The sequence below is a fragment of the Puma concolor genome, chromosome A2 (assembly GCF_028749965.1).
Source record: "Puma concolor isolate L17-30 chromosome A2, mPumCon1.1.hap2, whole genome shotgun sequence".
Taxonomy (NCBI): Eukaryota; Metazoa; Chordata; class Mammalia; order Carnivora; family Felidae; genus Puma; species Puma concolor.
Window position 1 is genome coordinate 58,124,206 of NC_141668.1, and position 16,447 is coordinate 58,140,652.

General features: G+C 39.7%; 1 pseudogene; it reads right to left on the bottom strand.

Annotated features, from left to right (window-relative positions):
- Positions 1-2,454: 2,454 nt before the first annotated feature.
- On the bottom strand, positions 2,455-4,192 carry LOC112866354 (triosephosphate isomerase-like; annotated as a pseudogene).
- Between the last annotated feature and the right edge of the window lie 12,255 nt (positions 4,193-16,447).

Below are 16,447 nucleotides of genomic sequence, written 5' to 3' on the forward strand. Positions count from 1 at the left end.
AAAGTATATTCTGTTGCTTTGGGATGCAGAGTTCTAAATATATCTGTCAAGTCCATCTGATCCAATGTCTCATTCAGGGCCCTTGTTTCTTTATTGACCGTGTGTCTAGATGATCTATCCATTTCTGTAAGTGGGGTGTTAAAGTCCCCTGCAATTACCACATTCTTCTCAATAAGGTTGCTTATGTTTATGAGTAATTGTTTTATATATTTGGGCGCTCCGGTATTCGGCGCATAGACATTTATAATTGTTAGCTCTTCCTGATGGATAGACCCTGTCACTATTATATAATGTCCTTCTTCATCTCTTGTTACAGCCTTTAATTTAAAGTCTAGTTTGTCTGATATAAGGATGGCTACTCCAGCTTTCTTTTGGCTTCCAGTAGCATGATAAATAGTTCTCCATCCCCTCACTCTCAATCTAAAGGTGTCCTCAGGTCTAAAATGAGTCTCTTGTAGACAGCAAATAGATGGGTCTTGTTTTTTTATCCATTCTGATACCCTATGTCTTTTGGTTGGTGCATTTAATCCATTTACATTCAGTGTTATTATAGAAAGATATGGGTTTAGAGTCATTGTGATGCCTGTATGTTTTATGCTTGTAGTGATGTCTCTGGTACTTTGTCTCACAGGGTCCCCCTTAGGATCTCTTGGAGGGCTGGTTTAGTGGTGACAAATTCCTTCAGTTTTTGTTTGTTTGGGAAGACCTTTATCTCTCCTTCGATTCTAAATGACAGACTTGCTGGATAAAGGATTCTCGGCTGCATATTTTTTCTGTCTAGCACACTGAAAATCTCGTGCCAATTCTTTCTGGCCTGCCAAGTTTCAAAAGCGAGATCAGTCACGAGTCTTATAGGTCTCCCTTTATATGTGAGGGCACGTTTACCCCTTGCTGCTTTCAGAATTTTCTCTTTATCCTTGTATTTTGCCAGTTTCACTATGATATGTCGTGCAGAAGATCGATTCAAGTTACGTCTGAAGGGAGTTCTCTGTGCCTCTTGGATTTCAATGCCTTTTTCCTTCCCCAGTTCAGGGAAGTTCTCAGCTATTATTTCTTCAAGTACCCCTTCAGCACCTTTCCCTCTCTCTTCCTCCTCTGGGATACCAATTATGCGTATATTATTTCTTTTTAGTGTATCACTTAGTTCTCTAATTTTCCGCTCATACTCCTGGATTTTTTTATCTCTCTTTTTCTCAGCTTCCTCTTTTTCCATAACTTTATCTTCTAGTTCACCTATTCTCTCCTCTGCCTCTTCAATCTGAGCCGTGGTGGTTTCCATTTTGTTATGCATTTCTTTTAAAGCGTTTTTCAGCTCCTCGTGACTGTTCCTTAGTCCCTTGATCTCTGTAGCAAGAGATTCTCTGCTGTCAGCTATACTGTTTTCAAGCCCAGCGATTAATTTTATGACTATTATTCTAAATTCACTTTCTGTTATATTGTTTAAATCCTTTTTGATCAGCTCATTAGCTGTTGTTATTTCCTGGAGATTCTTCTGAGGGGAATTCTTCCGCTTGGTCATTTTGGATAGTCCCTGGCGTGGTGAGGACCTGCAGGGCACTTCCCCTGTGCTGTGGTGTATAACTGGAGTTGGTGGGTGGGGTCGCAGTCAGACCTGATGTCTGCCCCCAGCCCACCGCTGGGGCCACAGTCAGACTGGTGCGTGCCTTCTCTTCCCCTCTCCTAGGGGTGGGATTCACTGTGGGGTGGGGTGGCCTGTCTGGGCTACTTGCACACTGCCAGGCTTGTGATGCTGGGGATCTGGCGTCTTAGCTGGGGTGGGCAGGCAAGGTGCACAGGGGCAGGAGGGGCAGGCTTAGCTTGCTTCTCCTTAGGTGATCCACTTCAGGAGGGGCCCTGCGGCAGCAGGAGGGAGTCAGATCCGCTGCCGGAGGTTTGGCTCTGCAGAAGCGCAGAGTTGGGTGTTTGCACAGAGCGAGCAAGTTCCCGGGCAGGAACTGGTTCTCTTTGGGATTTTGGCTGGGGGATGGGCGGGGGAGATGGCGCTGGCGAGCGCCTTTGTTCCCCACCAAACTGAGCTCTGTCGTCCGGGGGCTCAGCAGCTCTCCTTACCTTTGTCCTCCAGCCTTCCTGCTTTCTGAGCAGAGCTGTTAACTTATGACCTCCCAGACGCTAAGTCGCGCTTGCTGTCGGAACACAGTCCGTCAGGCCCCTCTGCTTTTTGCAAGCCAGACTCGGGGGCTCTGCTTGGCCGGCGAGCCGCCCCTCCGCCCCGGCTCCCTCCCGCCAGTCCGTGGAGCGCGCACCGCCTCGCCGCCCTTCCTACCCTCTTCCGTGGGCCTCTCGTCTGCGCTTGGCTCCGGCGACTCCGTTCTGCTAATCCTCTGGTGGTTTTCTGGGTTATTTAGGCAGGTGTAGGTGGAATCTAAGTGATCAGCAGGACACGCGGTGAGCCCAGCGTCCTCCTACGCCGCCATCTTCCCTCTCTCCTCCATCTGCTTTATTGATAAAGTCACTAATTACTACATTTCAACCATACTGAAAATACAGTCAACTCAGGCCAATTTTTCTCATCTGAATTTGCCAAGATTTGTGTCTAAAGAATGCCAGCAGACACATCTGTCTTTGTATATGCCAAACTAGACTGACACAATCCACCCTATTGTATTTTGGGCACACTCCAATGGCTGCTCTACCTGTACATTTAATCTGTTCATACCCATAGTCTGAGAGTAATGCACATTTGTTTACAGAGTGTACTAATTGCAGTTATTATGTTAAGATATTTGGATGATGATGTACTAATACACATGTAAAAATATGCTCAAATGCCAAAAAGGTAACAAGTTTGCATGCATCTGGCAACTTCTGATACATTGGCTTTCTTAAATCAAGAATGAGAAGGGAAATCCTTTGGATATGATTTAACAATTGCATTGCACACTATTTCTTTCCTTCTTATTTAAAAAAAAAAAAAAGTTTGTTTATTGGTTTTTTAGTGCCAGGTGTTTATTTTCCCCACACAGTGAGATTGCTCACATATACAACACACACAGGCGCTGGCACCATGGGAGAGAAGAGCACCCCTGGCCTCTGTGGGGAGAACAGGACTTTCTCTCAGCTCTTTGTCTCATGGCACAAGATGGGGGAGGAGAATGGCTTCTCTCTCCTACCCTCACTGGGGACTGAGGAGACCCATGAACAAATTCCACACCTTCCACCTCTCAGCCAAGGAGGAGCCACCTTGGTGACATGTTTAGTTCCAAACATGACAGTAGGTGGAAAAGGGACTGGCCTGGTCCCAACCATTATAGGGTAAGATGTAAATGATAAGGAAGGGGTATAGTTTGGCCACGAAGGGGGCGGGTGACACCATCAGAAGCATGTGTGGGGTGGAGATGTGTGGGAGGTAGGAGCACAGTCACTGGGCTTCTGAGCTACCTACTCCCTGGCTTATCAGGAAAAGGAGGGGAGATGGATGGGCTTATTGTTTGGCATTGATGATATCCACAAACTTGGGCTTGAGGAAAGCCCCACCCACGAGGAAGCCATCCACATCAGGCTGGCTTGCTAGCTCCTTGCAGGTTGCCCCAGTCACAGAACCTCCATAGATGCTACTGGTACTCTGAGCCACTAGCCAGAGACATTAGACGTCAGCCATCCCTGGAGCTTTTCTTGTACTTCCTGAGCTTGTTGGGGCGTTGCAGTCTTGCCAATACCAATGACACATATAGGCTCATAGGCTCCAGTCAGTCCTTCACATTATCTGTGATGATCTTGGTTTGCTCAAAAACGACCTTCTCAGTGATGCCAGCTTCCCTCTCATCTAGTTTCTCCCCCATGCATGGGGTTTACTCCAAGTCCCTCTGCCAGGGCAGGGGCCACTTTCTGTCCAATCAGCTCATCTGACTTCCCAAAGACACGCCTTCTTTCCCAGTGCCCCGGGACTACCCACGTGGCTCCACAGTCTTTGATCATGGCAGGGCTGATCTCCCCAGTAAAGGCTGCGTTAGGCACTTTGTAGCAGTTCTGCACAGCCACAGCAATCTTGGGATCTAGCTTCTGTCGGACAAAGTCGATTAGGCAGTTGGCGGGGGGCGGCACAAACCACTTCGATGTCATGTCAGCCAGCACCATGGTCGTGTTCGGAGTGGTGATGAGTTCCTCCAGGTTCTTCTTCCGCCCATAGATCTTCCTGTCCCCCTCCACATGCTCCCCTCCCCACGAAGAACTTCCTCGAGGACACTGTGGCGCTGGAGTTGACACATGGAAGGTGTATCACCCTAAAAAATAACTTTTGAGATCTATCACCTATGCACTTCATTCCAAGGACAGAGCTATGTACATTAAAGCTCTTTCTTGAAACAAAATTTGCATGGACTATTCCATGTAATTATGAAATTCTTAATTATACTGAGAATTTTCTAGGAAGAAAAAAAGTAGCTATCAACACTAACCCGGAGAAAAACAGAAAACTTGAATAGACCATCAACCATGGAGAAATTTGCAAAAAGTATTGACTAATCATTTTTACAAAAGACTGCAAAGACAGATAGTTTTACTAGTGACCTCTTCAGAAATGCAAGAAACCTTTCATGTTTTGTCATAAAATTCTCTTAGGCTTTCTCAGTATATAAGCATACCTTCAAATATTAAATTGGATTTTCCTTTTTAAAAAAGGTAGTCTAGATAATCATTAAAAATAGGGTTACTGGAGTCGGACCTGTTTTTGCATGCCAGCTCTACCATGTATAAGATGTATAATTGACCTCTCCAAGTCACAGTCTCTTCATCAGCAAAATTAGAATAATAGCAATAATGGATTTCTAATAGCACCTGACGTATGGTAAATGTCATTAGATATCAAATAATATTATTGCTCATAACAATACTCATAAACATAATTATTGCTTTATTGGATATTCTGAACAATTCTAAAAGACACAGAATGGAAATAAAAGGTATAAGTAGAAAAGATTAAGTGACTATTATTATTAACCAGTGCACAATTTACATAACTGGAATTCCAAGAGAACTGCAAATTTCTTCAAATTATCATAGATTAGAAAAGTAGCCAGGTATAAGACAAATAAATAAAAACAATAGTTTTCCTTAATAAGTCAGAATAATTATTATAAAAGTATTTCATTTGTGGGGTACCTGGGTGGCTCAGTTGGTTAAGACTCTGACTCTTGATTTCAGCTCAGTCATGATCTCATTGTTTGTGAGTATGAGCCCCCCATGGGGCTCTGCACAGAGCCTGCTTGGGATTCTCTCTCTGTCCCTCTCTCTCCCTCTCTCTCCCCCCCCCTCTCTCTCTCTCTTTCTCTCTCTCCTTCTCTCTCCCTCTCTCTCCCTCTACCTACCTCTCTCTCCCTCTCTTTTCCCCTCCCTCTCTGCCCTGCCTCTGCTCATGCACTCTCTCTCTCTTTCAAAAAATAAACAAACATTAAAAAATATATTTCACTTGTATATGCAGCAAAATTTTCCTGGAAGAATAAATGGAAGAATATATATACAACAAATTTGGAAAGAAGAAGAAAGGGAAATTGATAAAGTTGTCATGAGAACTGACAGAAACCAATATGTCAGAAAATCTTTGTCTGGAAATACACACATTCAAACACACTTATGAGTTTAATATATGACAAAGAAAACATTGTAAATCAATAGTGAAAGGATAGAACACTAATACTTGTTAGGAAAGCTATTTGGGAAATAATCGAGTTAGGTCTTCATCTATGTAATGACCACATGCCTACTGGTTGTGTCTGCAACTCAAAATATTACCCCTTCCCCGGTAACTACCCTTCCCCTGATTCTTTGATAACGAATTTGATCCAGAGAATGGACTCTTAAAAGCCAGGGTTCATCCAATGTGACCTCATTTCAGGGCAACATTAAGCACCATATCCAAACTAGAGAAACAGGGCCGTTTTAGTGGAATTTGGACTGGAAGTGAAGATTTAGTCTTTGTCTGTATTGTTGGATGGTTCCCGCTGGGACAAGGAAGTAGAGAAAACAAATGGGAAGGATGAGGAAATGGAATGAGGGCATAGGCCAGAGATGAAAAAGAATGGAATCCCAACAGCGTGCCCATCCCGGTTCCCTGTCTCTCCCCAAAGTGTGACTGCATCCCAAACATGGTTCCGTGAAACATCCCTGTATTCATTAGAAGCAACCTAACCTTTGAAAGCTTCACAATTCTTGTGACTTTCATCCAAACTATTCCTAAATAAAATTACTTTATCTACCAAAATAAATCCCAAATGAAATATACACTAAATTTTAAAATGAAGCATAAGGCAACTATAAAAGTGTTCATCTTTAGAAGGTAAAGAACATTCTAAACGTAAAAGATCCATAACAACAAAAAAAAAAACTACATACTTAGTATTTCATACATATGTAGCATTAGTATGATTACAATCAAATAATGAAAACATCTGCAACATATATGGCACAAATATACAAATGATTTATGAATATTTTCATGTAAAAAGCGCTTTAAAATATGAAGAAATATACTAACACCCTAAATTAAAAGCAGGCAAATCAGAGAACAGACAAATCACAGGAGAAATATGGGGCGCCTGGGTGGCGCAGTCGGTTAGGCGTCCGACTTCAGCCAGGTCACAATCTCGCGGTCCGTGAGTTCGAGCCCCGCGTCGGGCTCTGGGCTGATGGCTCGGAGCCTGGAGCCTGTTTCCGATTCTGTGTCTCCCTCTCTCTCTGCCCCTCCCCCGTTCATGCTTTGTCTCTCTCTGTTCCAAAAATAAATAAAAAACGTTGAAAAAAAAAATTTAAAAAAAAAAAAAAAAAAAAAAAAAAAAAAAAATCACAGGAGAAATATAAAAGATCATTAAACACGTGAAAAATATTCTAGAAGTGAAAAGGAATGTTTTCACACTTAAAATGCATATTACTTGCGTCAATATTGATACACAGAAATAAGTACTCCATGGCTCACAGTGCTGTCAGAAAGTAAATCGCAAGATGTATTAAAGACCTTCACATATGAAGCCAGTGTACTAAATCATAAATCAGCACGTCTGCTTACAAGGGCAGAAACCCAACTCAAAATGCTGTCATGAGAAAACGGATGGATTGGCTCACATAGGTAAAAATCCCAGCAGTGCTCATATGGAATCCCCCTGCTCAAACATGCATTATGAATCTCTTTCCATGTCCAGTATGCTTTCAACTGTTATGGCTTTTCTTTTTTTTCCTGAGGCAGGCCTTCCCTCAAGGTGAAAGATGGCAACCTGCCCTTGAGACTCCATGTTGTGCTGCCTCACTGAGCCGGCAGAAAGAGGACCTGAACTTCCCAATAGTTTACTGTAAAATCCCAAGATTATACCTCACTGTATTTTACTGGCATGACTTGGGCCACATGCTCCCCCTGTGAAACAATCACTTTGATGAGGAAACAGGTTCAACTTCTTGGGACAAGGGCTGGATATGGGATTCACCCTGTGTGAATCAGGGCTTGACTGGCAGGGATAGAGATTAGGAAAGGTAGTTTACAAAGGAAAATCCAGATGCTATTTCTAAGAGAAGCAAGATGGATGTTGTAGACACATGATAACAGATGTCAATACATACCCCATACATACAATTTTAACTTCTACTAATCTAGTCTAAAAACATAATGAGAAAGAAAGAGAAGATTGTGTTAGGCATTTTTAAATAACAGCTGTATTTCTTATAGTAGAAAAATGAAAACTATAGTAGAAAAATGACTACATAAATTACAGTATAAGTATGTTATCATACAAAAGAGATAAAGTTACATATAGCTATCACATCTAATAGGGAGGGAAGGAAGGAACGCCGAGGGTTTTGAGACATTTGGGCTTAAGATAGATCTTTTGGAGCAATTCGTATATAAACCCAAGACATGAAGACAAGACAATACAATAGATGTATTATTTAAATATATAACTCTATCTAGTTTTATAAAAAATACTTTTTATTTTATTTACTTTATGTACTTTATGTATTTATTTACTTTATGTATGTATTGATTTTATGTAAAGTATAATGTAGACAGGGCAACCATGGGGCAAACACAATAGTATAAAAAAGTAGAATAAAAATCTATATACAGAATATAATACCAGTTTTGTACATATTTGTATTTTCCCAGGGGAAGAAAAACTGAAAGGAAACAGACCATAATGACAATCTAGTGTGGTAGAATTTGGGGAATTTTCTATAGACACATATACTAGCTTTTATCAGGTAAAAACTCTGTTAAACAGTTACAAAATGCCAAAACTTGTTAGCTAATTATTTAGGTGCTCAGTACCTACTGTGCCTAGGCAGCCTGAAGTCATTAAATGCCTACATGCTAGTTAACCTCTGTACTACCTAAACCTGAGCATTGCTTGAAGATTTTGAACTTCAGTATCTACATCAGCAAAAGTGGGAATAAATTACATCTGCTTCGCAAACTTCACATATTATTATGAAAAGCAAACAGCATAAGTCAAAGCACTTTTTAAATTATAAAGTGCTAAAAATACTGATAGCTACTAGTGCCTGATGCATACAAGGCACTTAAATGTAAATTCTCTGCCCACTTTTCTTCTTATACCCTACCTATTCTCTCATTTGTAAAATGTGCATGGCATAAATAGTCAGAGTAGAGAGGAGAGTTGAATCCCTCCTTCCTTCCAGTTTTCATTTTTCCATGAAAGCCAAATCTCTTTCACAGAGCAAGGCAGCAGATTATGCAGTACAAAGAGCCAAACCAGTAGCTTCACAGATCCAGTGCTTACTACCTGGGGCAAGCTGGGCAGGTGTGACAGCACACAGTACTGCTCCACCTGTGGCTCAGAAGGTAGTTAGGCATACATAAAGGACCAGTGGGACTTTAGAGCCTCCAACATACCTCTTTCCAACTGGCTCCCCTAAGAAAATTGGGAAACTTAAACACAATGGATTTCATATGGAGTCATAGTGAGCGTATACACTACTTGCACACATTGCCAAATATTCAAGTTTAACTCAGTAAGAAGTGGGCCAAGGAATGATAAAAGAAACTACTTGAGAAAGCCATAGAACCTTCTAAATTTAAAAACTGTGACATTCCCTCTTTTGTCATAAAATTCAGCTTATCCCTATGACTCTGCCCCACTCCTGACCACCTAAATTCGGCCCCTCCCTTTTTCTGCAGCCTCTGGGGAAGTATATGCAGAATGCAAGTTCACCAGCGCCCACACTTCCCTTGCTCTGGCCTTGACCCTGTGGCAATTCTTCAAGACTTAAGACAAGAGCCTGTTTCTTTACCCAAATTACTACAGCCTGCTTAAAATGTTGGGCAGCTGAGAATGTAGCCTGTCCCCACAGGGTAGGAATGTATTAACCACCCTATAAAAGTTATTTTTAAAGTTTTATTTAAGGAACAGCAGCTGGAGAATAAAGAAAAGAAAGGCAAAACACAATTCCTTTATACCCAGGCTGCAATCCCTCCTACACCAATCTCCCATGGTTCTCTGTGGGAATTGCATCCATGAAAATGCTTTAAGCCTGACCTCCAAAACTGGAAATCAGAGAATCTAAAAATAAAACAAACAGGAAATGCAAAACAACCCTGTTTGATCAGACCCTTGTGGGTGCCTTGCTTAATTATATTAGGTAAGTTTGACAACAGGCTTGGAATTCTTTCATTGGATTTGGAGGGAATTACCAAAAAATTAAAAAGATATTAAAATACTATCATATATAATGAGCTCACTGCCATTTGGAAATTGTTTCTAATCAACAAGCTGTAGATGTTAACAATGAATATTTTCCAGGAGTTCATATCCTATCGATGAGAGAATAATCATTTGAGTAAAAGGGAAAAGAAATTTAGCAAACTACAAAGCCAGGAAATAAATAAATACTAATGCAGTCTATATTTCATTAATCTCTAAATTGTGATAAAAATAATTCTGCCTCTCATTGCCTTTTTACTAATACTGCATTTGCAATATATGGTTGCTGTATTTGTTTGTTTAAAAAAAAATGCACTGCCAGTTTGCAATTCACCTCAATACAATAAGATTTATTGAAAGCACCTACTGTGCGTAAAAGACAGTTTCTACCTCAAGGAACTTACACAATCACAGAAGGAAAATATATATGTGCACACAGGAAAATAAATACACAAGATGGAAAGTGCTATGAGCTGAGAATGGGAAAAAAATCACATCCAATCAAGGGTTCCAGAAAAGGTCCACTGGAGATCACCGCGAAGAATGGGTAGAATTCTAACAGAATAGGAGAGAATAGTATAAGCAAGGGCAACAGTAGGAAAGCAGTGTGCATGTCTAGAAAACAATAAGTAATCTCTCAGCAGCATGAGACAGTGAACAAAGATTTCAGAGGAAAATGGGCTCCCAGCCTGATTCTACACTTGCTAGCTGTTTGACCTCTGGCAAGTTGCATAACTTCTCTAAGTCTCTGTTTCCTCCTATTTAAAACTGAGCTACCAGTATGTGTGCCTTGTGAGGAAGACCATGCATGTGAAACACTTATCATTTGAACATATAGCGAATACTCAAAAAATGTTTAAAACAAATAAGGAAAGAGATGGAAGGAGGGAGAGTGGGAAGAAAGGAAGAAGAGTAGGAAAGAGATAAAGAGGAAGGAGGGAAAGAAGGAACGCCGAGGGTTTTGAGACATTTGGGCTTAATAGATACTTTGGAGCAATTCGTATATAAACCCAAGACATGAAGACAAATGTCACAAACTAAACAAGGCAGAGGACAGAAGTACAGGGATACTTACCTTTTGTGGGTGGAAAGACAAAATGACATATGAGGTCACCATGCAATGGAATAAGGATAGAACAAAGGTCCAGATTTTGGTTCTACCAAAGTCTGTGTAACTTTGAAAAAATTGCTAGAACTTTTTGAGTGGAAAAATATCTTCCCCACAGAATTGTCCTGAAGAATGAAAGAGATAGGATGTATATAAAAATCACATAACACCATGCCTTGTACATAGCTAACCATCTATAACTATTAGACCCCTCCTCACTTTCTTACTTGCCTCCCTTACAGAAAGGAAAAAGAACAACAAATTTAAAGAAAAAAAAAACTGAAATAAGGGCATGACAGTGGCTCTAATGGAATAGAAGAGGAGAGAGAATAAGAAATGCTGTGAGGGTTATTGCATAGGCTTACCATTTATCCTAAGATTTCAGTTTCAGTAGAGGGTTTAGGTGGGAAAAATAGATTATAAATTGAAAACATTAAATTGGTGGTAAGGTCCATTTAGTGTGTTCCTACCTCAAGTCAGGGTATTAAAGCAAAGATTTAAAAATAGTTTAACATGCATGGGAGTTAAGGTTAAGTGAATCCTATTAAATTTATTTAGGTATTTATTTTTATGGAATGGATAAAATGAAACCAAAAAGAAAATAGAAAGAAGAGGTACAGGATGAAGGCAAAATAAAAGGCATGTTTCATGGTGGCAAATTGAATCTAGTACATTGTTAGTCTTCACAAGGAGATACATCTCCTCTTGAGTCACAGGTGTTGTGTTTGGTGGAGACACAAATTTCTTTTTTTGTTGTTGTTAATGTTTGTTTATTTCAAGGAAGAGAGAATGACAGGGGATGAGCAACGGAGGGGCAGAGAGAGAGGGAGACACAGAATCCAAAGCAGGCTCCAGGCTCCAGGCTCTGAGCTGTCAGCACAGAGCCCAATGCAAGCTTCGAATCCACGAGCTGTGAGATCATGACCTGGGCCGAAGTTGGACACTCAACCAACTGAGCCACCCAGGCACCCTGAGACACACAAATTTCTTGAGAGGGAGAGGATGACAGCCAAGAAAGGTCATACTAAAAGTGTCCACCTTCTGAGTAGGATTCCAGGAGTGACTCTTATGAATGCTTGATACCCTGGAAGTAGGATGTTATCAATAGCTAAGAGTCCCCAAGTACTAGTGAAAGGCCTGTGAAAATGACAGATTATGGGGTGTTAACAAAACACATGGAGACAGAACAAAGGTGATAGACCAAAAGGATTCTGAGTTGGTGGAATGACGTCTTAAAATATCCATGGGAAAAGATGATTTAGAGTTCAAAGACTGGATCTAAGAGTTCTCAATTTTGGTTGGGCCCTCCCTTGCTGGAGGGGTCAGAGCATTAACACAATTGGAAGATCTACAGTTGATGGTGACATTCTTCTCAGCTGAGGCCTCAGGGAGATGCTAACATCAAGTGATTGGAGAGAATACCAACTAACAAACTGGATATAGGGTGAAAGAGATGGCCCAAACTGAGGATACCAAAAGCAAATAGTGAATGCAAAGGAATGAGCCAGCATTCAGCGAGCCAGTGAAGTAAAACCCTAATGGGTAAAAAGCATTCCTGGGGACACGCTTGGAGGAAGAGTCAGTTGCACCACAGCAGGAAGGGAGGCCTACCAAAGAGGCAAAGTAGACTCAACAAAAACTTTTCTATGCTCTAAAGGGGCTGAAGTGGAATGAAGGAAAAGGGTTCAGGTAGGCAAAAAACTGTAAGATCAGAATGCTAGAAAGCTCACTGATAGACTTTATGAAGTCTCCAAAGATGGTAACTGATGCACAGTGGAGAAATTGTTTAACAGACTTAACAAAAAATAGATGTAAAAGAGCTAGCTTCCTGTGCACCTGGCTGCCTCAGAGGAGCATGTGACTCTTGATTTCTAGGTCATGAGTTTGAGTCCCAAGTTGGGTGCGACGCCTACTTAGAAAACAAACAAAATTAAAATTAAAAAATAAAAGTAGTGCTTCAATAAACATTCTGATGTAAAAAAAAAAAAAAAAAAAAAAAAAAAGAGCTAGCTTCCAGAATTTGAAAAAACAAAAAAAAATGATCACAGAATAAAAATTATGTACGTATCTTTAATTATAATAGCATATTATATAATTATATACTATATAATATGAAAGGGCGGGCCTACGCCAGCCAACTCCATCTTGTTCTGTGTCCTCCACCTTGACCAGGGCCTCCTCCCCTTGAGTAACCTCCCACTCACCTGTTCAAACTTCCTGATCAAAACACACATGGCGACCTGCGTAACAGGACTCTGACCCTTCCCCAGCCAATCGGCTAAGGCCACAGCCATTACCTCACCAACTGCCCCTAGACCCCAATAAAACCTTTGTGCTTTTGAAACTCGCTCTCCCTCCGATATCTCATGGCTGCATTGGTGCAGGTAGAAGATTGAGCTCGAGCTAGCTTGAAAAAAGGCTCTTTGCTTTTGCATCAGATTCTGCTCCCTGGTGGTCTTTGGGGGATCACAAATTCTGGGCATAACATAATATAGTTTGTATAACAGTGTTTCCCTATAGTTACTACTATATATCTATAAAATAATTAAGAAATAATGTTCCTATAAATTGCATAAATGAATGTAGTCCTATTTGAAGATGCTAACAGAAAATTAAATCTGGGGCACCTGATGGCTCAGTTGATTGAGCGTCTGACTGGACTTTGGCTCAGGTCATAATCTCATGGTTTATGAGTCCGAGCCCCGCATCAGGCTCTGTGCTGACAGCTCAGGCCAGCTAGAGCCTGGATCGGATTCTCTGTCTCCCTGTCTCTTTGCCCCTCCCCCACTCACATTCTGTCTCTCTCTCTCTCTCTCTCTCTCTCTCTCAAAAATACATAAACATTAATTTTTAAAAAAAAAAAGGAAGATAATTAAATGCTATAATTCCAAGGAAAACATTAATTTCAAACAATTTGTTTTAAAAATCTGAGTGAATTATTTTGATTAAAATTTATAAAGCAATTATTTAGATTTTCTAGAAACTAAAGAATGATTGCATCTATTTAATTATTTAAAGAAAGTAATTTGTTTTCCTAAATATGTAATGTCCACATGATATAAGCTGGAATTATTTTAAAAAATTGGACAGTCTTACATTTGATAAATTGTACCAGGCAAAATGTGGATTATATAAATTATATAGCACACATACATTCAAAAATTAAGCTAGAACAATCAAAATGTTGTAAGATAATAACACTTGGAACACTGGCACATGATAAACTCATCTTATTTCCAATGTAGTTAATATTGAAGTGCTTACATTATTGTGTACATGTTTCTCTTCATCAACAAAGCAGCCACAGAACTGCAAATGACATGTTATAGGCATGTTGCACTATCATCCAAAACTTAATAAATTCTTATAATTACTGAATCAAACACATCCTCTACATATTTACTTTTCACATCTAAGTGCTACTATTTATATACTAGAAACAACTTGCATGTTTCTATTAAGAATAGGCTCAATTTATTTTTTTAATTATTTTAAATTCTGCTGTTTAGATATGATCAATGGAAAAGAAATGTTACAAAACATCATAACAGAATATGTGCAGTGGAATTAGCAGAAAAGAACTAACGAGGGTAAAAACATTTGTTCAGTTTAAAAAGTAGAGTTGGGAAATAATACACATACTGATAGGCTCAAATAATTATCAAACACCAAATCTACACAGGAGAGGTAGACTGATAATTCAATGGGTCCAGAAGGTAAGAGATTCTATAAGGATACTACTAAAAAAAAGAAAGTCAATGATTTCTAATCCAGTGACAGGAAATAATTCCTTCTTGATCTGTTTTATCTTACTCTAACAAGGTGGTGAAAAAGCCACAAAGATACCAGAATACATAAGCAAAACCTGTCTCAGCTTTGGACATATTTCCACATGATATGAAGATCTTCACTGGAACCAAAAGAATTCTAACATACAATTATTAGGAGGCCTTTTTTCATGCTTCTTTCAACTCAACATTTGATATTAGCAATCACTCCCTAATTATGCAAGCACTCTTTACTTCAGGGCACCATTCTTTTCTGTATTTATTTTTTTTTAATAACTTGTTTTTTTTTTTATTTTTTTAAACTTACATCCAAATTAGTTAGCATATAGTGCAACAGTGATTTCAGTAGATTCTTTACTGCCCCTTACCCATTTAGTCCATCCCCCCTCCCACAACCCCTCCAGTAACCCTCAGTTTGTTCTCCATATTTGTGAGTCTCTTCTGTTTTGTCCCCTCCCCTGTTTTTATATTATTTTTGTTTCCCTTCCCTTAGGTTCATCTTTTTTATCTCTTACAGTCCTCATATGAGTGAAGTCATATGATTTTTGTCTTTCTCTGGCTGACTAATTTCACTTAGCATAATACCCTCCAGTTCCATCCACGTAGTTACAAATGGCAAGATTTCATTCTTTTTGATTGCCCAGTAACGCATCTCTGGAGGCAAGGGAAACAAAAGCAAAAATGAACTACTGGGACCTCATCAAAATAAAAAGCTTCTGCACAGCGAAGGAAACAATCAGCAAAACTAAAAGGCAACTGACAGAATGGGAGAAGATATTTCCAAATGACATATCAGATAAAGGGTTAGTATCCAAAATCTATAAAGAACTTATCAAACTCAACACCCAAAAAACAAATAATCCAGTGAAGAAATGGGCAGGAGACACGAATAGACACTTGTGTATTTCTTCACACAAATCTGACTCAATTTCCAAATTCTCTTTCCCTAGTTTTTCTTTTGACTCCAATTATAACTCCTATATCTTGTCCAGTTTCCCCTTTTATTCATTCAACATACTGTATATTTATCCAGCTCCACTGTATGCCAGAAATTGCTCAAGGCACTAATATAAACAAAACATATTTAATCCTTGTTCTCGCGGTCTTGACATTCTAATGGGAGGGGGAGTGAAAATAAGCACAAACAAATAAACTAATATTAAGTCAAGGTAGTGAGTTGATATGTAGTGAGTTGATTGGCACCACCACTGCCAATAAAAAAAAATACGTCCAAGTCTTAATCCCCAATACCTATGAGTATGACCTTACTGGAAAAAGGATCTTTGTAGATATAATTAAAAATCTCAAGATCAGGTCATGATAGATTGCCGGGGGGGGGGGGGGGGGGGGCTCAATCATATGACAGGTGTCTTTATGGGAAGAGTTTATATAATGAATTAAGTATGCACTGACCTGTTTTAACAGTGACATGATGGAAACAGAAACTTTTTGCAACACAATAAACGTAATTATAAGATAAATAAAAGAAAGTTTTTTGTTCAGCAAATAGCAGTATGCGAGGTCCATTACTGTAAGATGTGACAGAGTCTGATGATGCTCAGACTTAGCTCACTAGATTGTTTAGAGGAAAAGAAAGTTAAAACATGACATTTCATGGCATGGCTATTAAAAATGTGGATACCTGAATACTTACCACTCTTTCAGGTTATTTTAGTACTTTTGCCACAAAGATAAGATCTGTGAAGGAGACATATTAAGAAAATCTCATGCTCTCTCTTTTGAAAAGAGAATAAAAGGATGAAATTCTCCAAATACCTTGTTTCCCCCCATATTTACTAAATGAATGGGCCACAGCCTACAAAGGCAGGGCAATCAAGATCACTACAGAATCATGTGAAAGTAATTACTGCCACCTTGAGAAAAGAATG